General features: G+C 31.8%; 1 protein-coding gene across 3 annotated transcripts in view; it reads right to left on the reverse strand.

Annotated features, from left to right (window-relative positions):
- unc-104 (kinesin family member unc-104) overlaps positions 1–18230 on the reverse strand; it is a 93186-nt gene extending 74956 nt beyond the window's left edge. For 2 of the 3 annotated variants that reach the window (XM_088239302.1, XM_088239300.1), the window contains exon 1: positions 18085–18230. The gene's annotated coding sequence lies outside the window, so the exon portion shown is untranslated. The remainder of the gene's footprint in view (positions 1–18084) is intronic. The other variant, XM_088239299.1, reaches the window with a different exon arrangement.
- Positions 18231–19167: the final 937 nt, after the last annotated feature.

Below are 19167 nucleotides of genomic sequence, written 5' to 3' on the forward strand. Positions count from 1 at the left end.
CGAATCCTTATCCGATTGTTCTTCGCTCTCTTCTAAACAACCGGACAGTTAAATTATTTTCCACACAACTTGATATTTGTAACCACGGAAAAAATGTGGACGTAAACTTAACAAATGCTCGGCCCAAAATTAGGGGATTTACCACATTTACACAATTACACAAGAAGTACAAATAGTATGAAATTTTCAATTGCCCCGGTAAAAATAAACATTACGAAAGGGGATTATCTTTATTGAACCGTCAAATGAAGCTTAAGTTGTGGTCTGTTTCGTATTAACGCGCAAGGAGCCATTCAACGCACGAAGGAAAGTGATGAAAGGCGAATCGATCGTAAAAGGAAAGAAAAGCTGTTAAATGTACCTTTCATCGGCCACAACTCGGGGAGAACATGGGAATTTAATCTGTCAATAGCTCCCTCGGACTCGTAATGGAAGGGAAACTCGTTTCACCTCAAGTGCAGTTCGTATATTTACGCCAAGGGAGGTCTGAGGGCTAATTTTATCTCCCAAGACTTATAATCGAATCTCATCATTATGATCAAAGAGATATTTCAGTGCTTTTGTAAAACTTGAATAAAAGTAAGAAAAAAAAACTTTATTTTAACATTATAATTTTTATTAGTAAAAGGGAGAGAGTCCTGGGGGACTCTGACTCTTATTATAAATATTCCTACGGAATACAAATACTGTACATTTCCGGTGTAATATGTTAATGTTATCAGCTCCCCGGGGAGTTGAATCCAGTCCTTGTCTACAAAAATTTGGACAAACTCAAAATATTGTTGTTAAATACTGTACAGATTAAGAAGGGGGGATTAGGATGTATGGATAGAGGCTAACACGTCGTCTCCACCCCTCAAGATCCCTTCACTGCCTCTGTTTTTTTTATTATTAAAAAAAATAGATTTACACAAATAAAGGTATACAAAAACAATGACTTAAAACTAAAGTAACACATCAAACATAACTTATTAAAAACATGAATATTTACAATGGGAGAACGGCCTTGAATAAAGAAAGAATTCCTGGGTTATCGGAGGCAAAGGATCCGAATACCACCCCCGTAAGGACAGGACAAAACAAAAGAACGTGTGCGTTTCGCTCGGAATGAAACACAGTCCCAACTGAATAGCATCCCACAGGAACAGTTGCCTGTTCCACCTTATTTTACTCACCTAGGCGTCCGCGCATCTGAGGAGCTCCCAGGCTCAATTACAGTGATTAATTACAGTAAAGAAAACCTAGTATGAAGAAAAAATACATTTAATCACTGTGATCTCACCAGCGTGCTATTCTGAACCGCTCTCGCGGCCGTAAAAAACACTTTTTTCTCGCGTATTAACACACAAAAGCTTTTTCTACGGCCGCTAGAGCGTTTGGAATATTACCCCAAGAATAGAACTCCCGGAGCCGTCCATGTATAAGGCAAGCGTCTTAGCAATTACACTTCGGGGACGACTATCATCTTAAATATCGAGCAATAATCTAATTAAAAAAAACTAAATCTGATGGTATTAATTTTACTTAAAATAAATTGCTATTATTTTTAGACATAAAACATGTTGCAATTGTATTATTTAGTTTTTTGTGTTCAAAGGCAGTGATAAGAAACGTTAGTAACTACTTTCTGGAGCACCAGAACGCCATCAGGTGACACTCAAGGCCGGTCACCAGTGACAAAAACAAACAGATGGAAGAATCAAAGAAACGTGGATGTTAAAAAAAATCCAGAAAGACGAATGTTACACAGCGTGAATTGTGGCCATTTAAACCAGCTAATGAGAAATCATAACCCCTGTAAATGCCTAAACTTCTACATTATTTTCTGTAAAAAGTTTTTCATTTTTTTTGTAGCATCTGAATCCTAAATAATTGTAAAGTTTAATTGAGTTGAGACTAAATGGACCAACTTGATTAAATTGTGCCTTCGGCAATTTTCCACTAAGGTTGCTAGATATACCGTGGGATAATGGGACTTGTAATGTGTGGGAAGATAAATCTCCAGGAGACTATAAACTGGAATAAACTAAGGAAAACACATTTATAAAACAGGAAAACTCTTACTTGAGTGTATAATTAACAGCGATATTGTATTAAACCTGTTCTCCATAAAAAGTTAGTGTCCTTATTATGTTGATTAAAAAAAACTATTTAAATTTATCAACCCATTTTAAAAAAAATCTATTAATATATATAATTTCTATAACGCAGTTTTATTGTATTACATAATGTAGATACTATTTTTATGCCGAAAACAGTCAAATATTTTTTTTTACGTAACTAACTAAAATCTGAATTCTGATCATGTTCAGAACAGATATAATAGAAGGGCCATATGTATAAAAGTGGAATGAGCTAGGAATGTATGTCAAGATATACGCATGAGGCGATCCATCCTATGTGCCTACCCCTACGAGAAAATGATAAGATGGCCAAAGTGTGTGGTAGTACCTAGTATATTTTATGTGGATTATATGTTTTGATAATATTAACAATGAAAATAATTAATTGAGAAAGTATTTACAAAAGTTTAAGCGTGCGTTTTTACACTATATTTTAACCTAACAGTAAAATAAATACTAAAGACAAATTTGATTAAATTTATGTACTCATATAATTATTTAGAAAAACACAACATATTTATTTTAAACTTCGAGAACAAAAATAAGTGCACTTTGGAGGACTTATTGTTAAAAGCAATATCTTCAAGCCAACCAAAAAAAACTGGTCAAAATAAGAATTGGTCTAAATTTGGAAAAAAAAAATGTAATAAAAAAAACTATACTAAAATAAATATATGTGATAAATACACTTCAAATAACAGGTATTTCTAACTAGAAAATAGAGCTTGCACATATTAATTTAAATAATAAAAATACTTAATGTAACATACAAATTATGAGGAATATGGTATCAGGTAATGAATTTGGAAAGAAACATAAAAAAATAATTGAGCGTACAACGTGCTTACAGCTAAACTTATGACCTATTGTTTATTCTCATTCATATAAGAATATTACCTTTGATTCGTTCCAATAATTTAAATTCGGAATGTGGTTTGATTGAACGGATAATTCCCACCCGATTAACACAAGCAATTTCAATGGCGTCCCTCACTACACAAGGTCGATTAAGTTCAAGCCTCCGTACCAAAGGTCTGGCCCCTATCTATTGGGAATAATAAAACAATCGGGAAGATAAAATTAAAAATAATGGAACTTTAAAGCACTTTACGTGCTAAGGCTGGGATTATCCAAGAGTAAAGACCCAACTTAATGGGCAATCAATTTTCTAAACGACCACTTTGATTTAATTGAAAAATATAAATATTACAAAGAATAATAAAGACGTAATTTACACCTTTTGAACCAACTAGTGTATTGATTCTGGAATCAGAATTTCGTGCGAATAGACAATTTAATATGGATGAACCGAGATCGTGTACGGTCGTTGCCTCTTAAAATCAGGATATTTATTTTTGTACATTAACTTGTGCACAAAATAGTAATCGTTTTCCACCTTTGTTAAAAAGCTTAGAATTTAACGCAATGCGAAATGACGAACTCTACAAATTTAATCAATTCCAACGACAAAAATCACAACAAAATTTCTAATATCAAGGCCCAGGGCCCCGATCACAGTGGGCAGTTAACATTTATCTTCAATTTTATCTACAAATTAAAACTAAGTTTTCTGTATGAAAAGCAGAAAATGCAAAAATTTATTCCTTTTAAACATGTTCAGTTATAGGTTAACGACGAAGATACTGTAAATGTTCATGCAAATATACTCATTTTCGTACACAAATATCGGTTTTTCTTTATAGACAGTCAAGGATAACTCTGTTAACTTCCCATATATATATATACATATATATATATATCTTACTAGTGTGTTCGAAAATAAAATTTTCAACAGTCTGCCAAAAATATTCGGGACATATCAAAATACTCAAAATTCAAACAGAAAATTAAAAATATATTAATGGACAGAAATGCAACTATGGTCACCCAATAATTCCTATAATCCAAGCTACCTACACTTATATAAAGTTTATATTTGAAGCACTAACTTTGTGGTTATTCATTATAATAAAATAAATAGAACAACTTTGTTTTTAACCACTAATTTTAATAAAATAAAAAGGAATCAATTCATTAGTTACGTAAACCTTAACAAAGAAGCTTGTTTGCTTTGAAACCGGTCGGTGAAAAATAAAAATTAGTGCTTAAAAACAAAGTTGTTCTATTTATTTTAACCTACACTTAGTTTAGATTTGTAACCATGTGTTTGTATTTAAAATTAATTATTTTTTGTATATCTATGTGAAAAGTCTAAACAATTTATTGTGTAAATCACACAAAACGAAATTTGTAAAATGTTTTCCTCGGCGCGGGTTTTCCCCCTGAGAAATACATTGTTCATTCAATTATACAATGTATTCTTGTGAAGTATTATATCAACAAATACAATTAATCCACCGTAACGGCCTGATTTTTCGACCGTAAAAGTGAGTAAACTCGTCAAAATAACTCTAAAAATGTGATGAAACAAAATAAGGGAAAGAAGACCGGAAAAACTCGAAAAGTATAAACGAGAAACGATAAATGTGATATAAAAACTGACAGATTTTCCGAGCCATCGACTCGACTTAGGGGAGGCGAAAAGCCAGACAGGGTTTAGTTGGGTGGATTCACAGTAATCTTTGGTTAAATTTAATATAGAACCACTACAAAAAAGGCGTCTTATATGCGATTTAATTTTTCTTTTCAATATGGTTGATTTTTTACAAAATATTAGTTTCCTTTATCATCTTTGCTATACCATATTAAATTCCCATTTTATATACCAAATTGTAAAAACAATTATACGGCAAATTCATTTATCGGACGTACCTGTAAAAAGTATAATGGACTCAGTATTCATGTAGACATTTTTAACTGCACATTGCATTTGTACAGAAAATTTCTTCATGGAGTTGATTATTTGGGATATTTGCTGAATGTACACCTTGAGTGGTTTATGCTATGTACTCGTATATGTATCGCATGTAATGTATGTGTTTGTGTATGTTTTTTATAAAGATGCATGTAGATATGTATATTTATGCGTTCATATATATGTGCATGGATGGCTCGGAGAGTGCATTCGGTATTTTTTATTTATTACCAAACATATAAACCTCCATGGAAAATGCAAATGTAAACGATTATTGTTTTTTCCCTTAAGTTTTTTTTGTCATATTTAATGTTTGTATCTTTTACATAATTCATGAAAACTTAATTGGTCTTTTTATGTATGAAAATCTTTATTTTTTAATACTTATTATGTTTGACGGAAAAATAAAATTGAAAAATAAAATAAAAATGAGATAATTTATTCAAACGATGAAAATCCATATCGATTTTATTTTTCCAAGCGTTGTGATCATATTTCCGTTATATAAATTTGACCAAATAATACCTTCACTGCGAATAAAATTACAAGTTAGGTCATACTACGAGTATTTTGGTAATAGATTATTTTTTTATTTAAATGTTAATAAAATTAGGCTACATTATTTATTCCCTTTCCGCACCTAATGGTACATAGGGAACTGCATTGGTACACTAATCGCAGCGTATCTGAATCGATTTTGTTATATGAAGGAACGATGATCAGTATTACGCTTCAGGTGCTAGGCCAGGGACTATGAAATATTCTAGTGTTCAAACACCATTTTAAATAAATATTTCACATCAACCATGTCAGAAATCGAACCCGAGACCTTTCGCATGGCAGGCAAACGCGCTGACCACTACACTATGAGGTCAACATAAAATTATGCTTAGGTACTAAATAAAACAAACATTTTGAGAAAGTAAAATATCATTGATAAAACCAACTGGTCCAAGAAGTACACTTAAAAAGAAAAACATATTTTCAGGTGCAGGCGTTGCCTTGTAGGATAAGTAAAATAATTATTCTTTGGATATTATGTATACTAATGTGTTTTTTTTACATATACCTAATTTTACCTAATTATTTCTATATGTATGAATTAAGATATTTTATTTTGTAATGTACATATATATGAATAAATAAATGAATAAATGAATAAATAAATGAATAATCAAGTCAGATGAATCTCACCCGCAATCTCAACAGACTTTCCTATCCCCTTTTCTAAAATGTTCTTCATCTCCGTTGCAATATGTGAATCTTAATAACTCCCTACGGAGTGAAATCCATTTCTTGTCTACATACATTTGGATAAGCACAAAACATAAATTTTAGATTCATAAATAACTGCTAATTTTTTAACCGAATTTATATACTTCAGCTATTAAATAGATTGATTAGGTAAATGGTTTAAAATCAAAATAACTTGATGTAAAAAATACAAACCGCGTTTAAAATATAGTAGGCCTCATTGTACGGTAAATTTTATTTACAGCAATTTACACGAATTTCGGTAATGAAAAGTAATCCGTTAAAAAAATATCCGGTTTTATAAACATTCGTTTTAAAAAGGGCAAAATTGTATGATTTCCTAATTTTGCGTTCGTTTTACCAGACTACAGCCTTAACCGCAGAAAAGAGTTGATTAAACTCGTGGGACGAAAAATAAATACGCGAGGGATTAGTCATCATCAGAAATTGCGCAGTTTTGGAAAACTTCCATGATTTTAGTGATATTCGGAAAGTGACTTGGAAACCATTTTCCAAACTCTAACTAACCTGGTAGAAGATATGCCGGTTTCAAAGAGTACTTACGGGTAAACGATATGCAGTGTGTTCGAATGTTTAATAAGCCTATGAATATGATGAGCAAACATTCAGAAAGTGATGTGTCCAAATTGAAAAAAAGTTTATAGCTAAATATATGAGGGAAAAACCGCAATATTCATTCAAAACGTGTTTTTTCCTGTATAAAATATGTCCTAAAGTTCACACATTCGAACAAATAGTGTTGTTAAAAGCAAGTTTTTTTTCATTTTTCAAGCTCTATATTTATGTGAGAAATCACTTTCTGAATGTTTGCTCCTCAAATATGTTAGTGGCTGTCGGCGAAACAAGTAAACATACAAATTTAGCATATGCTTGCACGCACATTGAAATGATTTACATGAAAAAAATTGTTTAAAATATAAGTATAAAATGGTAAAATCTAACTGAAACTGAAAACAATTAAAAAGCATTAGGTGAAATGTATATATTGAAAATAATGATCGAGTCGAACCTCGCTCCCAGTTTTTGGATGAAAATGCTTGTTGGTGATTTGATTTAAATCATAAATAAGTTCAATTTACATAAGATAAATACAGTACAGTTATAATTATATAATAAACACACTAATTAAAAATGTTAATAACAGTACCCTTCAAATTTCAACATATGTCAATTCTTACAGTTTGCAAATTTTTGTAGACAAAAGACTGAATTTCATTTCCTAGGGAGTCATTAAGATTAATAAATGTCAACAGAGATGAAGAGCATTTTAGAGAAGGGAATATGGAAGTCCATGCATTTACAGAGCTTATGACCTGTCATTGGCCACTTTACACACTGTGTTACATTTACAATTTTGCCCATGTTTGAACATCCATATTTCTTCGATTCTTTCATCTGTTGTTTTTAGTAAAGTTAAAGAGCTGAAACCTTTATTGTTGTGAAGAGATTCATTTTATCGAATTATTCTACATACCAGACAACGCCGGAAAACCATTTTCCAATTTTTAAACTTCTTCTTGGGCCAGTTAGTTTTATTACAATAAGTAAGAGTTTGTTCAAATGTTTGTAGATAAAAGACTGGACTTCACCCGCTAGGGAGTCATTAAGAATAACAAATTTCAACAGAGATAAAGAACATGTTAGAGAAGGGAATATGAAAGTCCAGGAATTTGCAGTCAACTGGTCCAAGAAAAAGTTTGAAAATTGGAAAATTGTTTCTTAAACCCGCTAATGACAGGTCATAAGCCCTGTAAATGCCTGGACTTCCATATTCTCTTCTCTAAAATGTTCATCATCTCTGTTGAAATTTGTTAAACTAAAATGATTATCGAAATTAAATAATAAACATTTAAACGAGTTCTAATTCTATAAATATATTCACTTAATATATTGAATTCAAAATTTCCATCATTGCATAAGGTACACATTCTGCTTGAGGGATTATAAAATGCAGTGTTTAAATTACATCTAGTTAATTTGAACAAGTGGCAATGTTTCCGAAGACGAGTAGGTACATTAAAATGAATATTACGCAAACATACTTGATTCAAATAGGTGATGGACTAATAAAAAAAATGGGAAAACTCAATAATTACTGTGGTCTAGTAACTGATATTCATCATACGTTAGCACAGAATAGTCCGAGGAAATAATTTCCCAGCCATACGGCGCCGATTTCAACAAGTTATGATTAAAATTGACATACGGTGTCCGCGGGGATCTAGAAACAATATGGAATAGTACCGCCAGCGCCTAGGAAACGCGCTCGGTGCAGGTCGGCGACTGGTATCGTGCATTTAACGAGGCTCGGCTGCAGCATGATTACCTTCAATTACAGGGGGAGAGTTTTGTTCGTGTTACCCGACCCGACCCGACCCACCCCGCATCGCAACGTTAGACCTCCTACTGCACTAGTGAAGCATAGCGCGATACTTCCCTTGCACAACACAACCTGAAAAGTAATCCGAAAATTTGGGAAATTGGCACGAAGAACACATTCATCATAATCATCATACTCTTATCCGCTCGTAAAGGTTCATAGGAAGCTGAATTTATACACTAAATGCGATGTATCTCGAGCATCTGTTTCTGGAGGGTACGTTTCAGGTGCCAGCCCACGAACGTTGAAATACAGGTAAACGTCGTTTTGCGCCGGTTCGATTTACGACGATTTACAATTACGCCGGTTCGGCCAACACCAGACGACAGTAGGCGCCGCGATTATAATAGCAGATACGCTTTTACACGTTGTTTTATTTTATTACCGTGTACGCGAGCAGCCTTTTGTGTGTGTGAAATAGTTTCCGAGTTAGTTTTGGTTTTGTTTTTTTTTGAAATGTAAAAAGGATAGATTATATTTTTTATGCTATGATTCTGCAAGAAAATAAGCAACAATCAAAACAAATGAAATTGGATGCTTTTTCAAAAAAGTGTCAGAATTTAATTTAGTACCGACAAACTGGTGAGTTAGTATTTACTATAAAAAAAACATTATTTATATCAAGCTATTATTATTTATTTTGTAAACGAATTTAAACCGTATTTATTAAATACATTTATAATTTATTTAGAATATTTATATAGGATATGTATTAAATAAACATGTTAGATTGTTCTTAGAATTTTGACACGGAACCTAACCTTATATCATCCATTATATTTGTGTTCATTTTACGCCGGTGTCTCTCGGAACGGAACCCCGGCGTAAAACGACGTTTACCTGTATTGCAGGGTTGTGAATCGAACACGGGACTTCAAGCATGGTAGGCGAAAGCGTCAACTACAACACTACGAGGCGGACTTATCTCTACGTAATCGCCTTTTCAGGATTTTCACCTAAGATTAAGCCTCCGAGTAGAAAACTCTCGTCCAGAATTCTGTTTCTATTTCCGTTTGCAAAATAAAGAAATTTGGTGCCACTCGAAATTTACTGTTTTTCAAAAGTGTTTTAGACTTGATAACGGCTTATCCATCATATACCGTACACTTCATCTGAGCACTTCAGTCTCCTGGGTGGTAGGTACCGGGTACCAGGTGCGAACTGGATTCTGGTCCCGTGGCTAGTGTCGCGGACTCACGGACCAGAGGACCAAGGCTCGCATCCCGCTCTACCACAACGCGGTTTACATTTTCTAATAGGTTATTTACAACTTGTTGAAAATGGCCCCCCAAATTGAAATATTTGGGAAAATCACGAGAATGCAAATAGAAAAAAAATTGCTCGTGCCGATCGAGAAAAGCTACAATCTACGACTCTACAATCTGAAAGCGTTGGCATCTCTCCTCTTTCATCTGCCTTTATTATATTTTCTCCATTGAAGACTAGTATTGACTATTGACATTTATTTGTTTAGACTTTAATCTACTAACTAAAATATTTTAGTGTAGTTTTTCAATGATAAATTACCACTCTAAATGACGCTGATTTTTATTTTTTTTTTCTGCGTGTATTTACTGAAATATTAAATAAAACTTTTGAAAACTAAAACATCGACAAAAATACAGATGGTCCCTTCTGCCATCTGACTACCGATATATACATATTTCTAGCTCCATTTAAGTATACTTTTCTGTTGATATTTTTTCGCATACGTAATAAATCATACTATATACATATATGAACATAAATAACACCTTCTATTTAATTTGTTGGTTGGAAGAATAAGCCCGCCAGTGCACAAAAAGTTAAACGAATAAATAGGTAATTTAAAATCGAAAAACTATGTAGATACCGTTGAAACCATTTCTCGGGAAATTTCACAAATCCCATTCGACAGTCCAAAAATTAGGATTATGGATTTTTCCACATACAAGAGTAGGGTGCTTGGACAAAAATTTAACCCATTTAGACGATTTCATTTTCAAAACCTGATAATGTTTTTTTTAATGGCATTTCAAAATATGTGATAACAGTAAAAAAAATATTTTAGCGTGTAAGCCAAAACTAATTAAAAAATGTCACAGCTCCCTCCCGAATTTTGTACATTATTACTATTATTAGAAAATATTTGAATAATTTATTTTATTTTATTTATTTATTTTACAGAAACAAACAGTCGACAATGATATAATAACATAAAAAAGATACGGCTTAAGGACAGACCAGCGAAGTTTCTAAATAAAAATCATACATACTGAATTGTGGTACAACAAAAGGGTGTGTTTATGTGTATTAGTATGAGAGTAAGTGTATGGGTGTGTTCGTGTGTATGTGGGAGTAAGTGTTCAGGTGTGTGTAAGTGTGAGCATCATTGAATAGCAAGTGGGATCGTATCGCAGACAGAAAGAATCAGTCTTAATTTATTCTTAAATAAATTAAGGGGCGTGTTAAATATATCAATAGATGAAAAAAAAGCATTATAGTTAAAGCAAGAACGATATTTTATTTTATTTATTTTATTTTATTTCATTTTATTTGGGATTTTTACAGCTATTACATAAACAAAATAATTAGAAAAATCTTAACAATACTAAAGCCAATTAAAAAAATCCACTGTAAATATAATGACACATAATATATAAGAAAAGAAGTTTAGTAATTTTATTTGTGTGACGTTTGTATTCATGTGTATGTGAATGTGTGTATGCGTGAATGAATGAGGGAGAGGATACATGTGCGTGTGGGAATGAAAGAGGGAGAGGGTGCGTTTGTATGGGTGCGTAAGTATGAAAATAATATATTTGCTTAAAACTTGTAAATTGTATTAAAAATGGTACAATAAAGAGCTTAGTAAAAAGTTAGAAACCTTTTTGTTAAAATTCAAATGACGAAATGATATAAATCGTTTTTTTTTTTTTTTAAGTATGTTAAATTTCAAAACCGTATTCTGTAGAAAAAAAAGCATTTTATTTTTTAAATTTAACTGATACACATGATATGGGAAAGAGTGTTGTGCATAGTTAGTGCTACAGACTGGCAGATGGAATAAATAATTATTTCTTGTCACGCGAAAGGGGACATTAAGATTAACTTTAGAGAGCAGGTTAAAAGAGTCTACTTTATTATTTAATAATTTATATAAATAGCATAATTCAGATATAGTGCGTCTATTTTCAAGGATAAAAAATCCTTTTTTGTAGGAGATTGGCTGTAAGTGCAAAGCGTTTTATTGTTTTTATAATCTAGGTATTTTAAAAACTTTCGTTGATAATCCTGTCTATGTTTGTTATGTATTGTGGGCTCCACACGACGGATGCAAACTCCAAGTTACTGCGTACAAATGTGTTGCATAAGGTTTTCAATGTGCTTGGTTTTTTAAAGGGTTTGGAAATTCTTAAAATGAAGCCCATCATTTGGTAAGCTTTTTCAACAATAGAATTTATGTGAGACCCAAACAGTATATGCAGTATTGTGAGAATTTAGTTATAAATAATGTATTTCTTATTAGTACATATATAATAAATAATAGTAAATAAGTATTTTAAATAAGAAAGTAATATTATTGTTTTAAATTTATCTTTTTTTTTCTTCAATTTATTGAAATCTACAGTCATATTCACAATGATACAGTTATAATATAATAGATATTTAATACTAGACAAAAAAATATTTCAAACTTATAATTCACAATTTATATATTACAAGAGAATCGAAATTGAAAAACAAAAACATTAATGTTTGTGCATATACAGGTATATATTATATATATGCCATTGTAAATTTAAAATTAAATTAATGAATTAAATACCCTCGAGCTCAATTAAAATGAGCCTCGCAGTCCTGCAAATTTGAAAATCCGGTGTGTTAAATTTAGTTGGCCTCATGGTGTAGTGGTCAGCGCGCTTGCCTACTATTTAAGAGGTCTCAGGTTCGATTCCCGACATAGTTGATGTGAAATATTGATTTAAAACGGTGTTTTAACACTAGAATATGTCATAGTCCCTGGACTGACACCTAAAGCGTAATGCTGATCATCTTTCCTTCATGTAATAAAATTGATCAATAAACCCGGAGTGCGGAAAACGAACATTAATGCGTTAAATTTATTAAAATATTTTTTTCAGACAGAATTTAAAAAAAGGAAGTGCTGAATTTCATAAATATGGTACGTAACATTAACGCTATCGTATTTCCAGCCCGCAACATTCCTTATTACTTTACCCGGAATATTTAGAGTTTTGGCCGTAATCCTTCACTATTTAGATGCTCATAAAGACCAAGTGCTCATAATTTTAGGATACTTTTACGATAAATTTACTAAAAAACATAAGGCTTACACAAAATTAAAATTAAATTAAAAATTACTAAAACATTTGGAAAGAAATGTTTTAGTAAAGCTGTTTTTTTTCAAGATTACACAATTAAAAAATTGTTAACATGCATTGGATCAAAAAATACTTTTTTAAGGTATTTATGTAGAAAAATATACTTAAAATTTTTACTATATAGATATAATGAGCAAAATGGTTTAGTGAGTATTTAAATGATAGAACACAAAAACAAAATTTGGAAATACACTATCTTTCAAAAAAACTACTAATCTAGGAGTTCCACAGGGACTAGTTTTGGGGCCAATACTTTTTATCATTTATACAAATGATATTTTCAATTGCTTAAATTACTCTTCTGTTAAACTTTTTGTCGAAGACACTCCGCTGTATGTGGCCGAAAACAATGTTGATGATGCTTGGAATGAAATGCAAATAAATTTAAATCAAATATCTTATCGGTTGGATATAAATAAATTTAAAGTTAATGTTTAAAAAAGTACATTAATAATATTAAGCAATAAAAAAAAGAGCAATAAATTAAACTTCAACGGGGAAAATATAGACATTTTAACCGATAATGCAGATTGGTTTCAACTTGCCACTAGCCAATGATAGATCATAAGGCTAGACTTCCATATCCCATTCTCAAAAATAATTATTTTGTCTCCGTTGATTCTATCTTCGTTAGAACCAGTACTTGGCTGCAGTAAATAATTTGGGCAACTTTGAAAAAATTTAGATGGAGTTGTGTTTTAGTACGACTCTACCTCATACATACTGTAAATATGATAAAATTCTATGTAAAGATTTGATTTGGCCTAAAAACGCTACACTTCATATTTAATTAGTTTTTACCTCCGAAAAAATATTCACCAACATATCCCGCGAATGCCCATTCCGCTCAAGTATACTAAAACCTTATTAAACAATATAAAACAAGTAAGTACAAGATTACTCGGTGTCTCTCTTTATTAATGGCGCTATAAATAAAAGCGGAGATCTTGCTGGAAAATGGGGAGAGGTAAATAAGTTATTACAAGACCCGAGACGGGAAGGTGTCCCTCGTGAGATTAATGTTCCGCTCATAAGACCGACCGTCCAGATGCAGCCAAGGGCGGAGGCAAGACGTGAGAATCGAAACAAAATGCTGACTGCCGCGATACAAAAGTAAAAAGAAAAGCGGGATTTTCTACTCGGGGGCTGGAAAAATCGCAGCCTAGGAAAAATATTTGTTTAAAGCGCAGCATTTCGAGTAAGTAAATAAATTCACAATTTAATTTGGTGGGTCTGTTGGTAATTTTAAGTCACTACAAAAAACGTTATATTAAGTTTACATCTGCTTTCGAAAAAATTTGACTAAATTGGTTAACATGTTTTAATTATCTTTTGAGAAGTGTGTTTTTACTAGAGAGATTTATTTGAAAGAAATATTTGATTTGAATATAATATATTTAAATCAATATTATATAATTATACTATAACGTCTTTGTAATTTAAGTTGAAAATGATCCTGCCTGTACCTATTAAATGTAAAATTAAAATTTGTGTTCGAAATAATATATTAAAGTAGGAAAATACTATACTTTATTGCATTTGAAGGTACAAAAAAACAAATTTGTACTAAAACAATGATGGAGATTTTAAAATTGATTTCTGACTAGTCTCGGAAAAAATACTCTATCCATTATTAGTGCGTTGCTATTCTCAACCTAGTTAAAAACAAAGTTATTATTATTTTATTTTTTTTAAGTGTAAGATCAGAAAAATCGAGAATACCTACAATAAAAACGTAATGACGACAAAAGCTTTAGAATAAAAATTAGCCTAACATCGTGAACTTTTGTTAACCTACATAAATATATCATGATTGTTTAGAAAATTATCTGAAATATGCATGTTTGATCTAAATACCATACTTCTGTAATAATACTTTAATTTGCTAAGGTCGGCGCCACAACATTCTATCAGGCCATAGTGCATGATACCCAGTTGTAGCACTAGCAGTGGAAAATATGGCGCTAATTTATAGGATTACTATTTTCTGACCATTTATAGAACGAATTGAATAGAAAATAGGAATTTTCATGAAGGTTTAATTGCTAATTTACGGTAGGCACAAATTGTGAAATTACGAGTAGTTCAAAAACAAAGTGGGCACATCGCAAACGTACATATTTTTGAAAAAAATGGATCTACAAATTAAACATATCTTCGAATTTGTTTGACTGCACAATATTGCATATTTTTTATTGATAATTATTATTTGATAACATAAACGCGGCTAACTATTATGTTACATAAGAGAAACTAATATTTGCGTTCTTATGATTTACTAAAATATTTCTTTTTTTGTAAGCTGTTTGTTTTTTTATGCAAGTTGTAAATAATCATCATAATTTCCCTTTCCGCACCCAGTGGTGCATATGGCACTGCATCGGAACATTAAATGCAGCGTACTTAATTTTAATAATATAATTTTATACGCTTCAGGTAGCCGTCCAGGGACAGTGAAATATTGCAGTGTCCACTTTATGAACCAATATTTCATTTCTACTCTCCCAGGTAGGCGAACGCGCTGGCCACTAAGCCGCGAGGCGGACTTTTCTCTACTCGATTTGCTTTTTTCTTGTTGCAGAGCGAGGAAACAAGTTGTGGCAATGCGGGGTCAGAACCTAAGGCCTAATGATCCGTAGTCCGCAACACTACCACGGGACAACAAACCGAATATTTAAGCGTAACGTTTTAAAAACTGTCAACGACTATACGATATCATAGCTTTATAAAACCATCAACATTTCTATCATACTCAATAGGAATCAAATTATACAATTATTTTTATGTTTTATACCCATATGTTTACAATTTGGTTTTATAAAACTTTTTATGTTTTGAAAGTGACAAACATTCTTATTTACTAGCTTTCCCAAATAATTTCTCTTAATCCTTTTAAAATGCTATCACGTCGTCTGGTTCGCAATCGGAGTGAGGGTTGTTTTCGTGATGGGGCGGAAATAAAAACCGGTGGATGCTACGTACTGCGGGAAGGGCGGCTCGCGGTGGGCGGAATGACTCATAAAGCCGAGACAGGGCGGCGACTGTAGGCGGCCAGCCTATGGAAGAACGCTAACCGAAATTACAAAAAAATAATCCAATAAATTTATCTAAAGAGTAAAACCGCAGACTTAACTCGGGAATGCAGAACTCGTGGTACATTAATAAGTTATCAAGACAAAATTTAGTGAAATGCGTTCTGCTTTTTTATAAATGCACATAAAAACTCATAACGAAGCTTTGGTCACCCGACCCATCTTCGGGACGAGTAATAAGTTTATTAATTTGATGTTTTATGACATGTGCTTCCATGCATTAATGATTTGTGTGCATACAAAATTAATCGATTAAATCATTTACAAAACTGTTACAACAAACACTGATTCCTCGCGATAGAATTACGGGTCATATTTTAGGAGAGATCAGAATAATTATTTAAAAATCTCTATGAAATCCTAAGCGTAGAGTAATAAGCCTCTGAGATAAAATCACGTCATGTTTGGCTGTTTTACTTATAGTCCAGACTCGCATAATTTTAAGAAGCTAAATAAAATATTTTATAAATATAGTAGAACTCCGTTTATCCGAACTCCAGTCATTCAGATTGCCAAATATCCAGATCGTTATCAGGAAATAAAAAATATAAGAGATGTTTTGAATTTATCTTATTGTGCAATTAACTTTGCTGGACATGTCTAAGTAAGTTTTTAATATAATTCCAATTCGTTGTATTATTTAAAAAGCAACACAATCTGGCACCGATTAATCCGTATACTCGTAATTAGAGTTTTACTGTACCGATATTTGTTGGACAAAGTAAATTCGAATATTCTATCCGAAAATTCGAATAGTCCTTTGAAATTTATCCGGTCAGGAACATAATGGGGAACTTCAGCCCTACGGGAAATTGGAAACAATAAATGTTTTCTTGCGCGCGGTAAAAGTTAAGGCATTAAATTTTATTGCAAAGTTTCTTGAAAATGTACGAAAAAAATTATAAAAACTATTTTAATATAAACGCACTACTTCGAACGACGTAACTGGTTCATATGAACCAACTAATGAAATGAGAGTTGTGAAGGATATCCGGTTAGCTTACCGTAAACGAACCAATCGAAAGAACTAACATATAAGAAATACAAAACTTTAAAAATCATAGTGCTAATAATACGGTACCTACATAATTTTATTTTTTTTGGCTTAGTTTACTAGCCTATTAACAAATAAAATACTGAACTTCCTCTAGGTTCGACAGCGGCAACGGCAACAACGGAAAGAAAAAATCATATTGACCTTTGGCAACCGTCTGAAATAATTTTACTATTTTTTCTTTGTATTCGAAAGTCTGGGTGGTATTCTGAATCATCTCTGCAGAGTGGTTAATTTCGGGATTTTTATTTTTTGCATGCGACGACACTGCTTCATATAAACGTGAAATGATGTATAAAACTGTTTAAAAAACGGGAAAAAAACTAATACGGTTTATTCAATTCAACCTAATTAAGTGTTTTGGGTAATGCTTAAAGTCGCAATAATGTTATAATCATATTTGATTTCACGTGTTCATATGAATTTATTTGGCGTTCCATGTTCATCAGCCCTCCGTGCATAATCATGAGAGGTCAATGCATGTTTAGGTTGTACAAAATCATTAAATACTTAGTGCGTATGCCATATGGTTAAACAAATTCAATAAAAAAGAGTGAAACATTTTAATCATAGGGTAAATATACATATTTTTGATGAAACAAATATTTACCGCATGTAAACTATCCTAATTTTGTTAGTCATTCATTGTGCTGAAATCAATTTGTTTATGAAGGTTATTTATATTTCTGGGTTAACAACATGCGTTGAATAAAACATATTTAGACAGCAACAACAATTTATAATCATCAATCAACATATAGGTATGCTGAAGTAAATTGCATACGACGAGAAAATCCAATGAAAATAAGTGGATTTTCCACAAGATGTATTGATTGGCAGTGCCATGAACATTGGTTCGATATTATTACACAACCATACGGTAGTTTTCGATAGGAAAAAGTTTTTAAAATACATTTATCCACAATTAAGGGTTTTGACTTCATAAATGGTTAAACTTACCGATTAATGGGAGTTTTCCAAGAGTTTTCCAAATGTACACAGCTACCACACACGAACCACGAGCAACTTTGACAGATTCTAGGATCTGACACAAAATCTGACATTTCATCTGTATACATCTGAAGTCAGGCGCACTTGTCAAAACTGTAACTGTACGGAAAAATCCGGGTATCCAAAAAACGATAAATGCTTTTACATTTTTTTAGACAATAAAATAATATTATTATCTTTTAAAGTAATGCGAAAATCATGATATTTCTTTTATTGTTGTATTTGTAAATAATTTAAATTGTAAAATAGTTCAATAATTCAATAACAAGTCAGTCGACGTTATTTTTTTAATATCCTTTTTGTAAACAAATTTATGCTGTGAAAAAGAATCGAATATTTCACTGAACAAGTTACATTTTTTACCAACCAATTCATATTGGGTATTTTTTATTTGCTCTGCTGTACAAGTTATTATTTTTATTAATCAGAAATTATGATGCGGAACATATATTTGATACAGAATTTTGTTGAAATTTAATATGTTTTTCTCATTTAATAAATTGAAAAAATATTAATAAATAATATTTTTAACTATATTATGAACAAATACCTAAAAGTAATAACAGGCCACTGGCTAATAGAGTCGCCCATATGCATAAAACCATTTTATGATTACCAACCACAAAGTTACCTACAGTTTACATCAAAACAATGGGCCGTAGGTACTCAGGTCGAGAATTGGAAGCGCAAATCGAAACCGTCCATTACATGTTTCTTGTTAAACTAAAAATTCAACCAAAAATTTAGAACGCTTTTGTTTTATGCAATCTATAGCTCTAGCTAAAAGGCTTCTCTAGTGAACTATTACTTCGAGACCAATGTGAACAAGTTAATCAAATTTTTACCGCAGCTTAAGTCCTTTTTGCTTTGCGGTACATGATCTTCGTTTTCTTAATGCTTTTAATACGCAGAAAGTTATAGAAGAGAGCGACATAAAAAAATGTGGAAAAACTGTAGTGGTTTATACCTAAGAATAAAAATATTATTCATGTTTCACATGACAAAATTTCTTTTATTTAAAAAATATATAAT

The sequence above is a fragment of the Micrasema longulum genome, unplaced genomic scaffold (genome assembly GCF_059751315.1).
Source record: "Micrasema longulum isolate JH-2025_06_02 unplaced genomic scaffold, ASM5975131v1 h1tg002119l, whole genome shotgun sequence".
NCBI lineage: Eukaryota > Metazoa > Arthropoda > Insecta > Trichoptera > Brachycentridae > Micrasema > Micrasema longulum.